The 20,965-nt window shown below is 39.4% G+C and overlaps 1 long non-coding RNA gene across 2 annotated transcripts in view; it reads right to left on the reverse strand.

Annotated features, from left to right (window-relative positions):
* The window catches only part of LOC122203395, a 39,049-nt gene that overhangs the window by 4,483 nt on the left and 13,601 nt on the right, over positions 1 to 20,965 (reverse strand). Inside the window, exons 3-4 of one of the 2 annotated variants that reach the window (XR_006195155.1) lie at positions 9,910 to 10,115; positions 3,170 to 3,242 (exon numbers count right to left, since the gene is read on the reverse strand). This is a non-coding gene — a long non-coding RNA (uncharacterized LOC122203395). Of the gene's footprint in view, positions 1 to 3,169; positions 3,243 to 9,909; positions 10,116 to 20,965 lie in introns of those variants that run through there. The other variant, XR_006195154.1, reaches the window with a different exon arrangement.

Here is a 20,965-nt window from a genome sequence, read left to right on the forward strand (position 1 = left end):
GGTGGGAAAACATTCTAAAGGCCACATCTCACTGCCTTGTTCCCAACTCTACAGGAAATGTTCAACATTTCATCACTAAATATGATGATTACCTGAAGATATTTCATAGTTATTTCTATCAGTTTGAGGAAGGTCCTTTCTAGTCCTAGTTTGCTGAGATGTTTTACCATGAATAGGTATTGAATTTTGTCAAATAATTTTTGTCCATCTGTGAAGATTATCATGTCATTTTTTAATTTTAATCTGTGAAGGTGGCAATTTATGTTGAATGAATTTTTAATATTACACCATTTTGCATTCCTAAGTTGACTTACATTTGGTCATGGCATATTATTATTTTCATATGTTGCTGTCTTTGTGTTGTTCATATGTTGTCAGTGATATTTGTTCCTATGATCATGAGGGATATTGGTCTACAATTCCCTTTTCTTGTAATGTCTTCCTCAGGTTTTGATATCAGGGTTATGCTGCCTTCAGGAAATGAGCTGGAAAATATTCCTCTTCTGTTTTCTGAAATATATGACATATGGTTGGTACTATTTCTTACTTAAATGTTTGGTAGAATTCACCAGTGAAATCATCTGGGCACAGAGTTTTCCTAGAAAAGTTTCTTATTTAAAATTTACTTTTTTGGGGGTGGCTGGGTGGCTCAGTCTGTTAAGGGTCTGACTTCGGCCTCAGGTCATGATCTCATGGTTTGTGAGCTCGAGCCCCACGTGGGACTCTGTGTTGACAGCTAGGAGCCTGAAGCCTGCTTCAGATTCTGTGTCTCCCTCTCTCCCTGCCCATCCCCCACTCACACTCTATCTCTCTCTTTCTTTTTCTCTCTCTCAAAAATAAATAAAACATTTAAAAAATTTCTAATAAGTAAATAAAATAAAATTTACTTTCTTTAACAAATATAAGGGCATTCAGATGTTTTCTTCTTGGATCAGTTTTGGTATGTTTTAATGACCACTTTTTATTAAGTGGCCAAATGATTATTTTCTTATTATCATTTTAATGTCTCTAGTGATGTCCCCTGTGTAACTCTTGATACTGCTAATTTGTATTATATCCCTTCTATTTCTTTTTTTTAAATTATTTTTATTTAGAGAGAGAGAGAGAGTGAGCAGGGGAGAGGAGCAGAGGGAAAGAGAGAGAGAATCCTAAGCAGGCCCCACACTCCGCATTCAACATGGAACCCAAAGTAGGGCTCCATTCCACGACCCCAGGATCATGACCTGAGCCAAAATCAGGATGCTCAACCAACTAAGCCACCCAGGGCGCCCCCCACCTTCTGTTTCTTGATAGAGGGATTCTCAATTTTATTAAATTTTTCCAAGAACCATCTTTTGGCTTTATTGATTTCCTCTATTATCTTTATCTTTCTGTTTGCTACTTCATTGGCTTCTTCTTTTTGTTCTCCTCTGGTTTCCTTATTTATTTATTTATTTTAAAGTAAGCTCCTTGCCCTATGCTGCACTTGAATTCTTGATCCCAAGATCAAAAGTTGCATGCTCTACCAACTGAGCCAGCCAGGAGCCCCATGTTCCTCCTTGTTTTCTACTTTAAGTTTAATTTTCTCTTAATTTTCCAGCTCTTAAAGGTAGTAAGTTAAATCACTGATTTGAAATATTTAAGAAAACATTTAATACTATAAATTTCTTTGTAACTACCATTTTAACTGTATGCACAAATTTTTATAGGATAGGTGTTTTTCAACATTTCTTTTCAAGATAAGTTTCCATTTCTTTTGTGATTTCTTCTTTGGTCATGGAACAAACAATGCCTTTGCTTTCTCTTTAGTTTTTTGTTTTTTTTTTTTGTTGTTTTTTTTTTTAAAGAATTCTTTAACTGGATATAGAATTTCAGGGTTTCTTCAGCACTTTAAAAATGTCATTGTAGAGGCACCTGGGTGGCTCAGTCGGTTAAGCGTCCGACTTCGGCTCAGGTCATGATCTCGCGGTCCGTGAGTTCGAGCCCCGAGTCGGGCTCTGTGCTGACAGTTCAGAGCCCAGAGCCCGTTTCAGATTCTGTGTGTGTCTCTCTCTCTCTGACCCTCCCCTGTTCATGCTCTGTCTCTCTCTGTCTCAAAAATAAATAAATGTTAAAAAAAAAATTTTTTTTTAAATGTCATTGTATTGTCTTCTTGATTAGAATTCAGCTTCCATTGTTACATTGTTCATATGGAATATGTCTTTTTTCACTAGCTGTTTTTAAGATTTTTCCTTTATTGTTGTTTTTCAGCAATTTTACTATGATGTGGTTGTGTGTAATGTTTTTCCTATTCAGCCTTCTTGGGTATCTTGAGTTTTTAAGACCTGTAGCTTGATGTTTTCCATATTTGGAAATACTTTAGCCTTTATTTCTTCAAATGTTTCTCTGTCACATTGTCCCTTCTCCTTCTGGGACTCTAATTACAAATACGTTCTTGTTATTTTTAGTTGGTACATAATAATGTAATGTTCTTCAAGTTTGCACTTCATCACTAATAAATTTGTTGACACCTTCAACAGACTTTTCTCTGTAGCCCATATTGTATTGAAAAAATAGTCTTTCTACATATGGTGAGATTCCTGGTAAGCTCAGAAAAATTCTGCTATGTGAAGGTTATTGATTATGCCTTTGTGTATGGAAATATTGGAATATTTCAGTCAATATATGTTCATCGTTACTGTCCTTTTTTATTTCATTGAGATTGCCATTCTTTGACAAATATTTTATTACAAAACATTCATCAAATAAGATGTCTCTATTTCTGATTATCTTGAATGTTTGGCAAACCAGTTGGAGATGTTGTAAAATAATAAGTCTTTTCCATTTAATTCCATTCATTACAGAATGTAAATTTTTCTCCAAAATTGAAGATCATCAAAAAATTCTTTTCCCAACTTAAGAAATTACAATGTACAATTATAAAATTGCAAAATTAAATCAGGTACACTGTCTGAGCTCTCCTTGTTTGATTTGTTCCTTTCCTTCCTTATTTTTGTAGTGATAAATTCAATGGCTTCCTATTCACACACTTCATTTCCAATAATTCCAGTTTGCTAAAGGCTTCAAAACTTTAAGTTTCTTTGGTGTTCCCTTCATTGAACATTTAATTAAAGATTCACAACGAATTTTGAACAAATTGCAACAAGAACAAATGGTGGACTCACTCACAAACTAGTTCAACACCGTTGTAGGGCGCTAGATTGATTTTCAAAGTAGTTTTTCAAAGAGTCAAACATTTGTAACATCTGGCTGATGGTGGACAGCTGAGAGGAAAAAGTACATACTGTCATGCTTGAATATTTTTAAATTCAACCTCAGCTTAATCACCAACTATTTGTCGTTCATTTACTTTACATATTTTATCAGCTCACCTTGTTCCTTCTGCATGTATTCCTCAGATGTAATCTTTGGTTATCCATTCACATTTACAAATGAAACCTATTTTGCTGAGTATAGGTCATTATTAATTTGCCTATGTGATTGTTAACTCTATCTCCAGCAGCCAAAAACTGGTTTTCCACTGTTGTCTTGGTATGCCACCTAATTTAAATTTGGATGTCTTATTTTAAATGAAGTATTAACACTAACAGTTCAATTAAAATAAGCCTGGATTGGTTTGATATACCTCTGCTTTTTGCTTTCAGATTCTGCCACGTATGGTCTAGTGATGTGGATGACACAGGAGCAATAAATAGAATTCTCACTTTAACATGTAGTTAACTCTGAAAGTTAAACTACCTCCCTTCCAGAGCCTTTACAAATGCTGTGTAACTAACACTTCCCTTTCACTGGAAGTTGGCAGAGTACTCACTGAATAAAACAAAGTGAGCTCAGACATGAGCGGTCAGGGTCAGCTATCTCTTCATTGGATGCCTTATTGGTAAAGCCATACTAACCACTTTAATAATAGGTTCCAACACTTTAGTGGCTTATCCCAGTGGAAGTATATTTGTCACTCATGTACCAGTCACAGTGGATGTTCCTCATCAGTGAGTAGCTATCCTGATCATGGTGGTTCAGGGACCCAGATTCCTGCCGACATATGGTGTCACAATTTAAATAGACTCCTCTGTTGTGTGTCTAGATGGCAGATGGAACAGAGAGCCTCTTAAAGGTCTTGACCTGTAGGTGACACACATCACCTCCACTTATATTCTGTAGTTGATTACAGACTACATGTCTACACATGTAGGTCAAAGGGACTAGAAAATGCAGTCGTTAAATTGGGCAGCCATGTTTCAACTGCCATTCCTTATCGTAGAAAGATAGCACAATTTTTGGTTGACAGCAAGCACTCAATGTCATTGATTCTTAACCTCTTACATTGTACTAAAACAAATTCCAGATGGTTATTAAAATTTTTTTAAGTAGATAATTATAATCAAAGGGAAAAGTCTTTGTATTATGACACAAAATGTAGAACTCATGAAACCAAAACATTAATTAATTCACCTAGAAACATACACCAAGGTAACCAGCAAGTTGGCAGGGGTAAGTAGGTGGAGGGAAGAGCTCATGACTCAAACCACAGGTAAAAGTGATCACTTCTTTAATATATGAATGGTTCCCATAAATGAAGAAGAAAACCCAACAGCCCCAAAGGTAAACCAGAAAAACACATAAGGTGATAGTTCACCCAGGAGCACCTAGGTGGGTCGGTCAGTTAACCTTACAACTCTTGGTTTCGACTCGGGTCATGATCTCACAGTTTGTGAGCTCCAGTGCGCTCATGGCCTGGAACCTGCTTGGGATTCTCTGTCTCCCTCTCTCTCTGCCCCTCCCCTGCCTGCTCTCTATCTCTCTCTCTCTCAAAATAAATAAACTTAAAAAAATAACAAAGCCTATGCTTTTTTAAAAAATAAAAGATGATAGTTCACCCAAAGAGGAAATATGATGATTCTAAGCAATAATTTAAAAATAAAACCAGCAGGGTAGCCTGGGTGGCTCAGTTGTTTAAGCTTCCAACCCTTGATTTCTGCTCAGGTGATCTCACCGTTGTGGGATCAAGCCCTGTGTTGGGCTCCATGTGAAGCCTGCTCAGGATTCTCTCTCACCCTCTCTCTCTCTCTCTCTCTGCCCCTCCCCTGCTCACTCTCTCTCAAAATAAACATTTAAAAATAAATAAATAAATAAATAAATAAATAAATAAATATTTTTAAAAAGCTGTTAAAATTACTAGGATAAACCATTTAAAAAATTTCCAGGCCTCTCCAACCACATATCCTTCTCCTCTCCACCTTGCTAAGCTGGCTCCTGGCCTGGAGCACAATGTAGGAGGGGTTACACAGCTTCTCAAGGTTCTCTGATTAGGTGTCCTAGTGATGTGGGACTGGGCTATAACCTGCAGTACACAGGCTTTGAATTAACTTCCTTGCCTGGGTGTAGTGGTAGAACAGGCTCTCCAAGACTGGTATGACTGGATGGGTATTGGAATCAGGAAGCACTCCCCACCAAGTTCCCTGACCCGACAGACAAGTGACTCAGCTCTGTAGGTTGGCAAAACCACTGGCTGGGCTCTCTGTGCAACTCCTACTATGTATATATGGGGCTGTAGGATTGTCTGTGCAGCTTCCCCGGTAATCTGGTTAGGCTTCCTGTTCTGGCAGGTGGGAATATTAGGCAGGGCTTTGAGCCGGATTCCCTGCCAAGGCATGAGTATTGAACAGGCTCCAAGATGTGTATGGCTTATTTGCTGTGGACCTAAATCCCCAACCAGACTGGGCCACCAGCTCATCTCAGCAGATGGTCAGAGCCCCTGGCTACCATCTCTACTTGGTTGCTCCTCCAGGGAAGAATGCTGTCAGCCAAGCTCTGAACACTGGTTGCTGTAAACCCCACCCCCACTCCTCCATCTCAATATGATCCCCAGGGATCAAGCCTCACAGATTTTCCCTATGATCCTTATGAGATTAAGACCCACGTGGGCCTCCCAGAAAGCATTCCACGGTGCTGGGAGAGCTGGATGTTCAGCTTGGGTTCTTTTTTCCCCAGTGGAAAAACTGTAGGTCTGGGCTGGGGTGAGGTGCCTCTCAGTGCAGTGCTGTGCTAGCCTGTGCAATCTGAGCATAGCTGCTCCTCTTACCCTGCTAATGTGATCCTTTTCAGTCTCTGTGTTGTAGGGGGGTGCTTCAACCCTACCCCCATGCTGTGGGATTTTCAAATGGTGACTGAAATTGGGAACGATCTGTGTTGCCATCTTGATGACATCCCTCCCCTGCATGCCTGGTTTCATCTTTAGACCATTCTTCCATAACAGTTCCTTGGATTTGATCTTTTCCTGGAGCCATTTCTTAATATTAGCATTGTTAGCTATTTGAAGATGCTGTTTGAAGAACCTTCAAACCTACAGTTTCTCGTGTTTAACAACTTCTCTCTCTCTCTCTCTTTACTTTACATTGTGCAATAAACCGCACCTTCAACAATCTGCTCAAGAGGATTCTTAGTTTGGGGCACCTGGCTGGCTTAGTCAGTTGAGTGTCCAACTTCTGCTCAGGTCATGATCTCTCAGTTCGTGAGCTCAAGCCCTGCATGGGCTTGCTGCTGTCAGCACAGAGTCTGCTTCAGATCTTCTGTCCCTGTCTCTCTTTGTCCCTCCCCCACTCCCACTCACTCTCTCAAAAATAAAACATTTTAAAAAGTTAAAAAAAAAAAAGATTCTTAGTTTAATCATCCAGTCAGTGTCTTTTCTAGTTTTCATGATACCCCATGGAACAGTGCCTCTCAACTTTTTGCCACCACAGAGCAGGGATTTTCTTTTCACCAGTCTCCAATAATATTCTTCTCACTTACCTTATGGCCTCTGTGGCAACCTCCTTGAGGGCCACAGAGTTGATGATAGCAATTCCAAGGCCTTTTGCCTTTCACTAAAAGTCTCCTTAACACGTTCTAGCTTATGAGGCGCCTGGGTGGCTCAGTCGGTTAAGTGTCCAATTCTTGATTTCAGCTTAGGTCATGATCTTATGGTTTGTGGGTTAAAGCCCCACATTGGGCTCTGTGGTGACAGTGCAGAACCTGCTTGGGATTCTCTCTCCCTCCCTCTCTCTCTCTCTGTCCCTCCCCTGCTCACTTTCTCTCTCAAAACAAATAAACTTAAAAAAATTTTTTTGTAATATTAATGAAAGTTTTTTTAAAAAAGATGTTCTAGTTTTTCCCTACTTGCTCAGTCCCAAAGTTACCTCTACATTTTTTGGGTTCTGTTATACTAGCAGTACCAATGTCTATACTAAGTCCCCTATTATCCCCTAACAAATTACCCCCAAACTTAGTGGCATAAAACATAATCACATTTATTGTCTTTCATATTTTCTGTGGTTAAGGAATTGGGGAATGGCTTTGATTAGATATACTATCTTGCAGTTCTCATGAGATTTAGTCAGAGGTCATCTGGGGACATGTATATCTGAAGGCTTGACTGGAAATTCAAGGTGGCTAACTCATGTGGCTGGCAAGTTGGGCTGCCTATTTGGGAGAGGCCTCAGTTCCTCTACATGTGGCCCTCATCACAGGGCTGCTTGTGATGTAGCATCTGGCTTCTCCCAGAACAAGGGATCCAATTGTGCTAGCCTAGAATGTCACACAAGAGCACCTCTAATGCACCCTACTGGCTGTAACAACTAATTCTAACTCAATGTGCAAGGAGACTAAAGAGTGTGAATATCAGGAGGTGATGATACTTGAGAGCCATCATTGATTCTGGCTACTATTTACCATTTGTTGATTTTTACCATAGCTATGGGTCATATTTTCCTTCTTTGCATGCCTAGTAATTTTTTATTGGATGCTGGACCTTGGGAGTGTATATATGTTGAGTACTAGATTTTTTGGCTTCCTTTAAATACTACTGGACTTTGATCTGACAGGAAGTAATTTATACCAGGTTGATCCTTTCAAGACTTGTTTTTAAGCCTTCTTACGGCAAGTCTAGAGTAGTCTTTAGTCCAGGGCTAGTTGTGCCATAGTATTAGGCAAAACTCTCTGGAATTCCTACTGAAAGCCCCAAGTGGTCAATGGGGACTCTGCAGTCTGACTGGTCAAAACTTAAACATCTCCCAGCTCTGAATGAGCTCTGGCAACTTTTTGGCATATATTTCTCTAATTCTGTTTTGCTCATGGAGTTTTATCCCATGCATGTGTGATTAAGTATTTAATAAAGGACTCCAGACAGGCTTTGCCTGACTGCATGGAAGTTCCTCCTCCAAATCTATGACTGAGTATTTAAAGACAAACTGAAGGGAACCCTGTGCACATTTCTGAAGCACTTTATTTCCATAGTTTCCTCCTCTCTGGCACTCAGCTTCACATCTTCCGGCCACCTCATTCCCCCTTAATTCAGCTTGGTCTCCTCAGCTTAGAGAAAATGCTGTGCTTTGCCTAGTTTCTCCTTCCTGAGCTGCAGTCTGGGAAATGTCTCCAAGAAGAAGGTCAGAATGGTTCTATGCTTCACCTCATTGTTCTTTTTTTCCAGAGATCACAGTTCTCCACTGTTTGTTGTCCAATTTCTGAAAACAGTGGCTCAACACATTTTGTCCCACCATTTAGAATAAGAAGACCATCTTTCTCTCAATTATCTCATTGGAGCTGGAAATAGAAGCCTCCTATTCTTTTTCCTATTTATGTCATTCATTTTGCTATCGAAGTTTCCAGTTTGGGCTCACTCTAGTTCGTCTCCTTGAAGTAAGCTTTGAAGTAATATAGGACTTCAACATATCTGGGAAATCCCTTTACTCTCTCTTGATAAATTAATAACAATGTAATATTTTTAAAAAAGATCTTATAATCCCCTTGATTGGCTCTTACACCTTCTAAAATAACAACAGAAGGACTCTGCTTTAACAAATAGGTTTCCAAGGAAATTGCAAGAGAGACTGATGTATATACTATGCCAATTGCCTGGAAAGTTCAGAAAAGTTCTTCCATATAACATTTTTGTCTTCAAATTTCAAAGAATAAGTCACCACTGTAAATAATATCCTTTTATGCTGCAAATCTGCAAAACAGTATGACTCTCAACCTCTATTCTTGCCTCCCCCACCCTACTTTTTTCCTTTTCTTTATGGAGAAAGATCTTGGGGGTGATATAAGTATAACTTTGTTAGTTAGTGTTCGTCAAAGTACATGGTCATACCGCCTAAAGTTAAAGAATTTGTTGACCGTATAAAAAAACTACAGGGGCACTTGACTGGCACTTTACCATGCTTGGTAAAGCATATGATCAGTTGATTCAGGTTGTGAGTTCAAGTCCCAATTGGGTGCAGAGGTTACTTAAAAATTAAAAAAAAAAAAAATAGGGGCGCCTGGGTGGCTCAGTTCATTGAGTGTTTGACTTTAGGTTAGGTCATGATTTCATGGGTTTGAGCCCCGCATTGAGCTCTGTGCTGACAGCTCAGAGCCTGGAGCCTGCCTCAGATTCTGTGTATCTCTCTCTTTGCTCCTCTGCCACTCATGCACTCTCTCTCTCTCTTTCTCTCTGTCTCAAAAGTAAATAAACATTTAAAAAATTTAAAAAAAAATTTAGGTATCAGCTGAGAGTATCTAAAAAGAGAGAGAATAAATCACAACACAGCTATACTTATAATGAAGAACATATAAGCATTTATAATTATTTTGATTTGATATTAAATTCATAAATGATATCTGTTATTGTTTTATGTGTGTGTGTGTGTGTGTGTGTATATATATACATATATATATACACATACCTTGAAAATACCATGTAATAAAATACTTATTATCTGATGCTGTGCAGAGAAGAGCTGATATTCCTGGAAATTGTAGGTTTAAAATGATTTTACTGTTTTTCTAATATCAATAGAGAATATTAGCATTCTTTTCCTCTTTTGCATAAATAATTGAAAAGAATATATGATGTTCTATGAAAACAAAAAGGCTTTAAGAATTCTAAAGTTCAAGATTTTCTCGAGGGCATCTGACCTGAATCACACACTGGAATTACTGTAGGTCTCATCATCTTCACACTTCCTGGATGATGCCTTGAGACACAATCCTTCAGCCCAGAATTTCTTCAAGAGGCAGGGCACGGATTGGCAAATGGAGTCAGAATCCAGGAAGAGCCATTAAAACCACATTTCTTGTTAGCCATTTTGGTCCTGATAGGAAGAACAGTCTCACAGATTACCCTACGAAAAGAGGGAGGGTAGAAAAGAGGTGGATGTTAACACTTCTTTCTTTTTGACAACAGTAATAATAAGCCTCCATTCTGGTGTTAAAAGTGTGCCATCAGTTCTCTCACTTCACAAGTACTTTTTGAGCATTTGCATTGTGGCACACACTCCTCTGGGCACAGACTGTAAGCAAGGTACGAAATAAACAGAAGTCGCTAGCCCCATGGAATTTACGTACTAGTGGCTGAGGAAGAAAACACACAAGATAGGAAGTTAGGAGGTGATCATCATCATGGAGAAACCTCACAGCAATTACCATGAAGTCCAGCAAAATAATGTGAGACCTCATCACTAAAGAAGAATTTGTGTGTACTTGCACCCACAAGTTAGTGTCCACGCATGCATACACATGTGTTGGTGGGCGGGGCAGGAAATTGCCACAGTGGTATATGACCAAACTAGGCTGATTCTTATAAGTATATTAACATACATTAACCTGGAAAGTAAATTTAGGTAAAGTAAGTGCAGTACTCCTACATAGTATCAATCATGATTATTGTTTTATTCCTTTTTCTAAGATGGCTTGGGATCAGCATCAACTTTCTGGATATCAACAAGAAAACTGATTTTGAATTATAAAGTATGTACTTTATTTTAGCAGAATTTATTAGATTTAAGAGTTCACTCTAAGGTTTTAAGTAAGTAGAAAAACAATCAAATAGAACTGACATTCCAGGGGGACTCCATAATAAAAAGCCCACACCTCATTATTTTGCCATAACAAAATTCTTCACTCACTGGACACTCCAGCCAAGCCCTCAAGATCTTCAACACACTCTGGTGTGTAGAATACTCTAGTAAATGCAGGAATTGTTACATTTGTTTTATGGACGACTACCTTTTTGAAAGTAGAAGAGAAAAGGGAATGCCATAATGTGACACAACAAAATCCAAACAAAGGTACATTTTTCTCAAGTCCAGTGCAATATCTGTCCCCTAAACTTTTGTGGAAAATCAGCATATCAGACACAACAAAGCATGTGGAGGTAGACTGACTTCAGAGTTATACAAAATTCAGTATCTAGCAAGACAGAAATATAGCGAAAAAGCACTGATATATGCTTTCAGGCAAAATAGGAGATTATGTTTTGTACAGACATGTCAAATGTCCAGAGCCTTTCTTAAGGGGTTCAGAATGGTACAATTTTTTTTCATCCTCTGTTCTAATGTTGGTCCAACAAAATAAAACACACACTTAAAGTTTCAGGTCGGTGGAGCCCATATGACAGTCAATTCATTCAAATAATAACTGTCATCAAGAAAATAATGGGGAAAATCATTAAGGTCATGATGTTAAAAGATCTTGAAAAAAATTAATAAAATGAAATAAATAAGTTTTCCTCCTCCAAAATAAAAACTATATTCCAGGTGTTAAACTGCTACGGAAATCATAAAAGAAATGTTAATAGGAAAAACACACAACTCATCAATAAAAACCTAAAGCCAACAAAATCTTGAGCCAAGAATCAATTGCAAGCCATGATAGAGCTATTGAGGTTTTTTTTTAGGTCATTTATTGAAGAAACAGATATTTGGCATAGAGCTGGTTGAGCCTAAAACACCCTTAGTAGGTATGCGTAGTTTTTGAATAGATGTTACCAAGAGAGGTAGCAGCATTATTTTCTCTCTCTCTCTCTCTCTCTCTCTCTTTCACACACACACACACACACACACACACACACGGGATTGCAAACCAGATTCCCAAATATATTAATCCTTTAAGGTTTTACTTTCCATTTTTCTCTTTGTATTGAGCTATTTTCCCCACGATTATTTTCTCAATAGGTAATCTCTGAGCTAGACAACTAATGAAATCATACAAATATACACCTACACAGACAAACACAGACTTTTTTCTCAGTTTTTGTCTTCTACACATACTGCTTATATCTCTAAAGCAGTCTTTTACAATGTTATTTATATAACAGGCCACCAGTTATCGTTCCCTCTAAAAGCACACCTGTATCTTTCATCAACTCTAATGGAAATTCTGTGAGCACACTACTGCTGCTGGGTTCAAGAGTCAAAGACGGGACAAGGTTTTAGGAATTTTTCAGACTGCTGACCAAGAAATATAGTTCATTTCCTCCATTATCAATACTATTTCAAATGAAGCTCATAATATTTCTGGAAAGGAAATTTGGTACCTTTAAAAATAAACAACAACTTCCTTTTATTTCAATACTCTCTCTGGTGCTTAAAAGGAAATACATTATTGATGCCTTTTGCCAACAATTTGTTAGTAATAAAATGAATAAAAAGCTAGTGCGTCACCCAGTTCCTTCACCAGTAATGAATAAATATAATCTATAATTTCAATACCCTTTGTAATAACATTTACAGATTTTCCACACAACTGATGGCTTCTCTCATCCTCACACAGACAAATATGTGCAAAACAGGCCACTGTCCCCACAGCTCTTTCTTATTTTCTTGCTGAAACGTGGTGAAATGCAGACAGTTTCAGGTGACTTCAGGAATGTTGAGAAATACTTTGTCCGTTCCCTGAGAAAAGGCTTCATTATTTCTTCATACGAATTCTGCTTCCAGTTGATTCACTCCTGTAATAGCGTTTTGAGACCAAAAACTTTTCAGCAGATTGGTTTTCTGGGGTAAATCTCTCCTTATCACATGCTGTGTTTTCCTCACTTTGTCCTCATTGCCATTCATTAGAAGGAATAGGTGATTTTGAAAGTCTCTAATCAACAATGGCTACTTGCCTCAGTTTGGCCAAGGCATCCTCATCCGACCAAAGGAAGAATCTTCAAATCACTGATGGTTGGCAGCGTAAAAGTGTGCGTATGTAAGATCCAAGCTCAACTTAGGATATGTTGTACTGTATATTACTTTACATTCATTCTGGGATCTGTTGTGCTGGGAAAGCAGTTGCCTAGCTACTCTTACAAATGAAGTTTAGAGATCCCAGATTTGCATGTACCTGTTCAGAAATGCAAAGATGATAGCCCTGTCTGTGCCTTTTGAAAAGAGCAGAGGTAGTCATCCTACATAAGGGTGATCGTAAGGGCTTTCCTCCCTTTATCACCCCCTCTCCTGGCCATTTCCAGCCATGGGTCTCGACAGACCAATGCCACTGTAGACAGAAACAGTGCCCATCACTAAGAGAAGAAATTGTTTTATCTACTGTGACACCTCGTTTTATTTCCTAAAGATCAGAGACCAGCTCTGCAACAAATCCCCAAAGCAAAATGACAAAACCCAAAGTGTAGGATCATGCTATGTCTATTCACAATTATGAGACACAGATCTTGACATACTCGTGTCAAGGTACGAGCCTCCCCAAGTCCGGGTTATTTATTTCAAACTATGGATGTGACATCTTGTGTTTTTTTTAAATGCTAATGGATATAGCCTTTTAAATACAAATTATTATACTGAAAGTAATATCATGAAGAAGTGAGGAATCACGTGAATAACAAAGTTTCTAAGGCAGGAGCCTGACCTCTAAGGTACAATTTGAGCCTAATTTAGACTTAGAAACCCACAGACCTGAGTTTGAAATACAATGCATTTAAAATGCAAAGTTGTCCTTTAGAGGACCATTTAGCACAAAGTTGGTCATGAAGACAAAAGAAAATGCTGGCACTGAAATTGGGGAGGGCAGTGGGGTAGAGGGTTGTGTCTGGTCTTTCTTCTCTCCTCTGCTCCTCCCCCACCCCCATCCTGCTGCTGGCTCCAAGAAGGGGCAAAATCACATTAATTGTCAGCTTTCCCTTAGATCTCATTGGTGGGGTGTTTGTATCCCCCAACACAGATACTCTTCCAGCTGGCTTCTTTTAAAATCCCTTTTGTGGTTCACTCCACACAAACTCCTCCCCTGCCCTCCAGAGAGGGACCTGTCTAGCACACTCAAGGGTAGCTCCTCTGTGCAATAGCTACTGATCCATGAAATCGCATATCCTTCCTTCCCAAATGGTATGTTTTTCTGCTGCCCTTCCTCTTTACCTTTTTAACAGATAACTCCTGGCAAAGTCCTGCCTTTAGAATTCTTTTTTCTTCTGCTATAGAAATTCTTAAGACAAAAGTCATGCACTAGTCTCTCCACCAAGAGAAGAAGAGGCCACTCACATACTCATATACACTCATATGTATGTATTCCCAAGGCATGTCAAAGAAGACTTGAGAAATCTTTATGCTCTTTAGACTGTTGGAAATGACAGCCACTGAACTTTATGGATGCAGTAAAGATTCAATCACCTACTGTTCCCAGCTGAAATTCTGTGAGAAGAGGAAAAGCCCCACTCCTATTTTGTTTTACGTGCCTGTAAGTGATTGTAAAACAAAAACAAGACCTGGATTCTTCATGCATAAAGCATTCACTGATATAGAGGAAAAACCACTGGACAAGCAAGAAAATCACAGCTCACATACTGTCTCCATTTCTCTCCAGCTGTGCACCTGGATAAGAGGAGCTTTACCTCGGTACACTTCCAGTTACTTTGCTATAAAATGAAAACCATACATACACATACATACACCTAGAATATCTGGAACAGAACATCCAGGCTTTTTAGAATAATTCCTCTCTTATCATTAAATCCAATGCTAAGAATTATAACATTTTCTGAGAAAGCAATCACTAAATGATCACCTCCTTAAATGCAGGGACCCTGTCTCGTTTACATTTCTATAACAAGTGCTCAAATGTTAATCAAATGGATATATTTTTTAATAAACTCAAAACGGAAGAAATCTTTAAGATGGCAAGGATGTGAGTGACACCCAAATAGGTCTATGTCCTAATCCCCAGAACTTGCCCATATGTTTGTTATGTTATGTACAAAAAGGGAATTAAGGTGGCAGATGGAATGAAGATTGCTAATCAGATGACCTTAAAATAAGGACAGTAACCTGGATTATCCAAGTGGGCCCAATGTAACTTCCAAGTTCTCTTTTTTTCCTTCATTTTTTTCTAAAGTTTATTTCTTTACTTTGAGAGAGAGGGAGGGAGAGAGTGCACGCACAACTAGCAGGCATGCTGCGGGGGAGGGGGTTAAGGGGCAGGGAGGGACAGAGAGAGAGGCAGAGAGAGAATTCCAAGCAGACTCTGCACTGCCAGCGCAGAGCCCGACGTGGAGCTCCATCTCACAAAACCGTGAGATCATGACCTGAGCCACAATCAAGGGTCAGATGCTTAACCGAATGAACCGCCCAGGCTCCCCACCAATGTCATCTCCAAGTTCTTAAAAGTGGAGAGACCATGACAGGCTGGGAAATGTTTCAGCATTTGGCATTCCACAATTTTTCTTTCACCTGTAAATGAAATTGATGAAAATGGTTAATTTTCACTTTTATTCCCGAAGCCCAGCACTATTAGATTCTGTTCCATGATGGGGACAGTTTGTACATATATGCACGCAGCAGTAGAAGGAAACTGAAGCACAAGCTGCTTTACCAAGTTCGGTGCTTTACATATACAAACATGTGATTTTATGTGTGTGCATGTCCAGCAAAATGTGTGTCTACCCAGTCACACCTGTGAGGAGGACTAGCCTGCGGCCCAGTGTTTCTATCTTTCCTCTCTGCCATACTTGGTATGCCTCTCGTCCGCAGACTAGTTCTCATGTCACAAGCTGGCTGCAGCCTTCTCAGGAACACATTCAGACACAACTGCATTGAGAAGGAAAGCGACTGCTTATCCGTGTGCCTCTTATAACGAGTGAAGAGCCTTTCCTCCAAGAACCGAAGACTTCTCACATCTCACTGGGCACAAATGCAGTGGCATGCCCACATCCGATTCAATAACTGGCCAGCAAAATTGGATCACAAGAACTGGCTTAGATCAATTAGAATTTATTCCCCGGGACGTGGATAGTATGATCCTTCTCAAGTCACATGAGTTAGGACCACACACTGCAATGCAATAAAGGCTCTACATCAAGAGAAAAGGTAGGAATGACTTTTAGGTAGGCAAACAACAAGATTTTTTTCCAGTAACACTCCTTGAAACTTCAACATGTTTCCTAATGTGTAGGGAAGAAAACCAACTGCTCGTATCCATAGCCGATCTTAGATCATGTTAACTATCCCATAATGGTAGCCCATCCCAGGAATAGTGTGAGACTTCATCTGAAAGTGTCCTAAATAAACTTATTCCATTTAGTATGTTTTTTCCTTTGGCTATAGAGGAAAGAAAGTGGAAGCAACAATCGATACTTGAGAAATTGTGCTACTATATCCACAACCTCCTCTAAAAGAACATTCACAATAGCCGGCTACACTCCCTTTCATGTTTGCCCATCAAAATTTCTGTTGGTCATTTCACAATGACACTCAAAACAGCCCAAACTAAACAATAATGACACGCAGCTTTCTTTTAGATAGAAAAAATATGTTGTAAAGTAACATAAGCCATCTTTCATCTAATAAATACTGAGCTCCTTTTATATTCTCTTGTTTGGGACTACAGTAATAATAATTGGCAAAAACAGACCTAAAGCACGACCTCGTGGAGCTGGAGTCCAGTAGGGAAGACAGGCATTACTGGCTAACAACAGTAATAAAAACAAATGTCAAATTGTCGGTGATAAGGGCCAAGAAAGAGAGATGCAGTGAGGTCCAGGAAGGCAGACTCAAGGAGGTGAAGCTTAAGCCTGTATTGTGGGTAGAGAGAAGCCACCTTGGTAAGCAGTGTTGGGGTAGAAGAGTGACCCAGAAAGAAGGAACAGCATGTGAGAAGGCTCTGTGTCAAGAGAGACACTGGCTAGAGAGGTTGTGCAGGGGAATTTCTGAAATGTCTTATCTAAGGAGTGGTATAATCAGATTTATATTTGAAAGGGTTATTCTGCCAGGGTAAAGGTCAGATGGCATGCAAGAAGGCCACTTTTAAGGTCAAGGTAATACACCACATAAAAAAAAAAGGTACTCCCTCAGATTAGGGTAGAAACTGACAGAAGAATTCAAAAGATTTTCAGGAGGTAAAAATTTCAGAATTCAGTGATACATAGGATGAGAGATAAGCTAGCACATTCAATGATCGGTGGTACCAGTCAGTGAAAAGAGAACGTACAAATAGGACTTGGGGCAGTCAGGGGGGACATCCAAAATACGTAAACATCTCATATAACTCAATTATAAAACAAAACAAGAAATAATCTGATTTTAAAATGAACAGAGGCACTGAACAGACATTTTTCCAAAGAAGACATACAGATGACCAACAGGTACATGAAAAGAAGTTCAACACCACTCATCACTAGGGAAATGCAAGTCAAAGCCACAGTGAGAAACCTATCATCTCACATCTGTTAGAATGGCTACGAACAAGAAGACAAAAGATAACAAATGTTGGGGAAGATGTGGAGAAAAGGGAACCCCTGTGTACTGTTGGTGGGAATGTACATTGGTGCAGTCGCTGTGGAAAACAGTATGCATTTGGCATTCCGCATTAAAATAAAATTAAAAATTAAAAATAGAACTACCATATGACCCAGTAATTCCACTTCTGGGTATTTATCTGAAGAAAACAAGAACAGTAATTTGAAAAGATAGATGCACCCCCTTGTTCATTGAAGCATTATTTATAACAGCTGAGATATGGAAACAACCTAACTACCCATTAATGGATGAGTGGATGAAGAAAATGTGGGATAAGTATAAAATGGAAAATTATTCAGCCATAAAAAGGAACAAACCTTTCCCTCTGCCATGACGGATGAGACTTGAGGACACTATGCTAAGTGAAATAAGTCAGAGAAAGACAAATACTGCATGATCTCACTTATATGTGGAATCTAAAAACTGGTGACTTCAGCAACAAGTGTTGAGAATACTTCTGTTGAGGCAGAGGCTAAATGGGAATGGATTGGGCAGTACGTGGAAGGTGAGAAAATGGATGCCGTGACTTCAAATCATCTCTGAAGGAGTTTGAGTGTGGAGGAGAGAGATACAGAAGGATAGCTCGAACGGTGTATGAGAACCAAATATAGTTATTTTAATGAGGGAGTCTTTAACATATTTAAATGCTACCAGGAGGATTCAGTGAGTAGAGACTGACGTTACAAGATAGAGAAGGAGTTATCAATACCATAAAGAACTGGAGAAAAAAACAGGAAGATGGAATCCAAAATACAAGTGGGGGGACTGGCCGCTGACAAGAGAGAAATCGAAGTTTGGAATGGTAAAAGGAGAGGCTGGTGCACTGGGAGGAATAGAGCGTGAGGAACTTGTCAGAGCCAGTGAAGTTCAAAGTGCTGGAAAGTGATGACCATGTGATCTGGAATAATGGGCGGTTGTGGTCAGAGGGTAAAATGCCATCCCTTCTGACTCTGGAGGTGAGGTTAATGGAATACGCTCTGTCTCATTTCCTTAAGACCCATAAGGGGATTTACAGGCTAAAAAATTGTGTTTAAAAGCCAGGCTTCTTCTTCTGCTTTTTGGTTCATAACCAATCAATCGGAACCTTTCTTTCCACCGTTTTGCTGTCAAAGTAGATGTTAAATATTCTGAGGATGCTGTCCAAAATAGCATAGAAAATGTCAGTGTGAGACTTGCAATAACCCAGATTCGATTCTCTCAGAACTAAAGCGACCTAGTTTTCATAGTAGGTGGAAAAATGTATTATTAGTCTGTTTCCAAGATTTCCACAAGAAAAGCACAGTCATTATGTTAATATAGTGGGTTGAGCTTTTATAAAATAGACTTGGAAAGCGTAAAATATACGAGTATATAATTAATCTTTGCATTATGCTGTTGAGCTCTACAGAAGCTTCCAACACCTGGCACCAGGAATCTTTTACCCAGAAGAACTCTCCTCTTCACATATTCATCTCCAGATATGGTGAGAGCCATCCTCCCAGGCACTCACTACAGAACACTCATTATACTTTGTGAGATGGAACTTAAAGGAAGTCAACACTAGTAGCTATATCTAGAGCTTTTGTTATCAGCACAATTATATGACCACACATCAGTCCAAGGCAGCATCCCCAGGCCCCACTTTGAGCACAAAGATTTTAGACTGAAGATTTCTGTTGAATGCCTCCATTCCAGGCTTCTGAGCAAGTACCATATACAGTGGGTCAAAGGAAATCCAGTCACATTTGGTGACTGGGTGGAAGAGGTATGGAGGGAGAGACAGAGAAAGGGAGAAGGAGAGGGAGAGCTATCGATTTTAGGTTAGGAGGCTCTGAGTCCAGAAATTTTTCTGAATTCAACCTGCCCACCATTAGGCTCACCCATAGAGGTAAACGGCTAAAAGGAACAGGAAATACTGGAGAGTAACAACAGGTCACGTATGTAATTCTCTCCATGAGACTTTCCTCCTAAGATGAAGATCTCCAGACTTAGATCTAGTCCTCAACCATAATTATAAGCTGTGCATTTTCACTGCATTTAGTAATGTAGTTCCTACTGCATTGGGAACATTGGCCTGGGGCCATGCTATAGTCTTGATACTTTCCTAGGAAGATCTAGTGGACATGGGTTACATTTAAAATCTGCCCATAAACCTTTTCTGTTGGTAATTGCACCTTATATGGTCCATATAATTCTTACACAGCTGCCAGTCAAGTGGACACATAACCCAGATCAATCAATGAGGGTCCTTTATAGGAATACCAGGAGAGAGACTAATGGCTTCTGGTTTGAGGGCTGTGAATATCATGAAAATCTAGTGCTGCTGGGGCAAGCTTTCCTGGAACATGGACAGATGTGGAGGAGGATGAGGACAATACAAAGAAAAACAGAGCCAACAGTGGAGCATCTATATGGAACTGTTTGAAGTCATTCAAGTCCTGAACTTTTAAGTCTCATGAGTTGATAACATTCACTTTTGCTTAAGATAGTTTGCACTGGGCTTCTATTACTTACAACAAAAAGGGATCAGACTGACGAAGAGGAGGAAAACACGTGGTAAAGGGAGGGAGAGGAGAGGAAGTTCCCAGAACTAGAGCTAGACAACAACTTTACAACAGCATTTAGAACGGGAAGATAGCTGGTTCCCCACTGGGATCCCTTCCTTTGTCTTCTGTAGGCCCAGGATGATATGCTAAACCAGAATATGTTAACAGAGTCAGGTCGGAGCTGAGATCTCTTCCTTCTCCTTCCTCAAACACCTTCAGTATGCCTCTCACTTACAAATAGCATTGCTAGAAGAGCTTAACTCTAAGCACAGCTGACATTCTTACTGTCTTTCTCATCCTGCCTGTATTCTCAGCCAACTCGTACCCTTGGGCCAGACAGGGAACCCTGGCCAAGATCACTTTGTATCTGACTTCTCCTCACATAACCCAAATTAGGTTACTCAATGCCCGTTCACTTGCAAAACGCCCAGAGACACTCCTTTCCCTCCCACTGCAATTCCAGCCATGTATATTCCACCCCTATAACCAAAGAGGCTTCCATACACCATCATAGCATTTGCCTTGACAGCATTTGTGAATTCTCATTATGCACACACTTAAGTGGATCATAGCATTTGTATACTAAGGAAAATATAATTTAAAAATGACATGGCCCTTGTATATATTTGGGCAACATTATCTCCTCTCTAAACCTTTTGAGTAAATTATAGACCATATCTGATATTATTTATTATTCTCAATTAGATACGTTCGGACACTTTCTCACTAATCTAACCTTACTTAAATGGAACCAACCACACTTCACTCCCTCTCCTCTCTTTACCAGGACTGGACCATTCAATACCCACAATTGACAGTAATCGCACGTAGTCACATTTCACCTATGCAGCCCTTTCTCTTTCTCTGGCACAAGCTATTAGTTCATCCTCTGATCCAGAAAAAAAAAGAAAACTCAGAGAACACATACTGTTCTGCCCCAAATTA

The sequence above is a fragment of the Panthera leo genome, chromosome D3 (assembly GCF_018350215.1).
Source record: "Panthera leo isolate Ple1 chromosome D3, P.leo_Ple1_pat1.1, whole genome shotgun sequence".
In the NCBI taxonomy this organism is placed as follows: Eukaryota; Metazoa; Chordata; class Mammalia; order Carnivora; family Felidae; genus Panthera; species Panthera leo.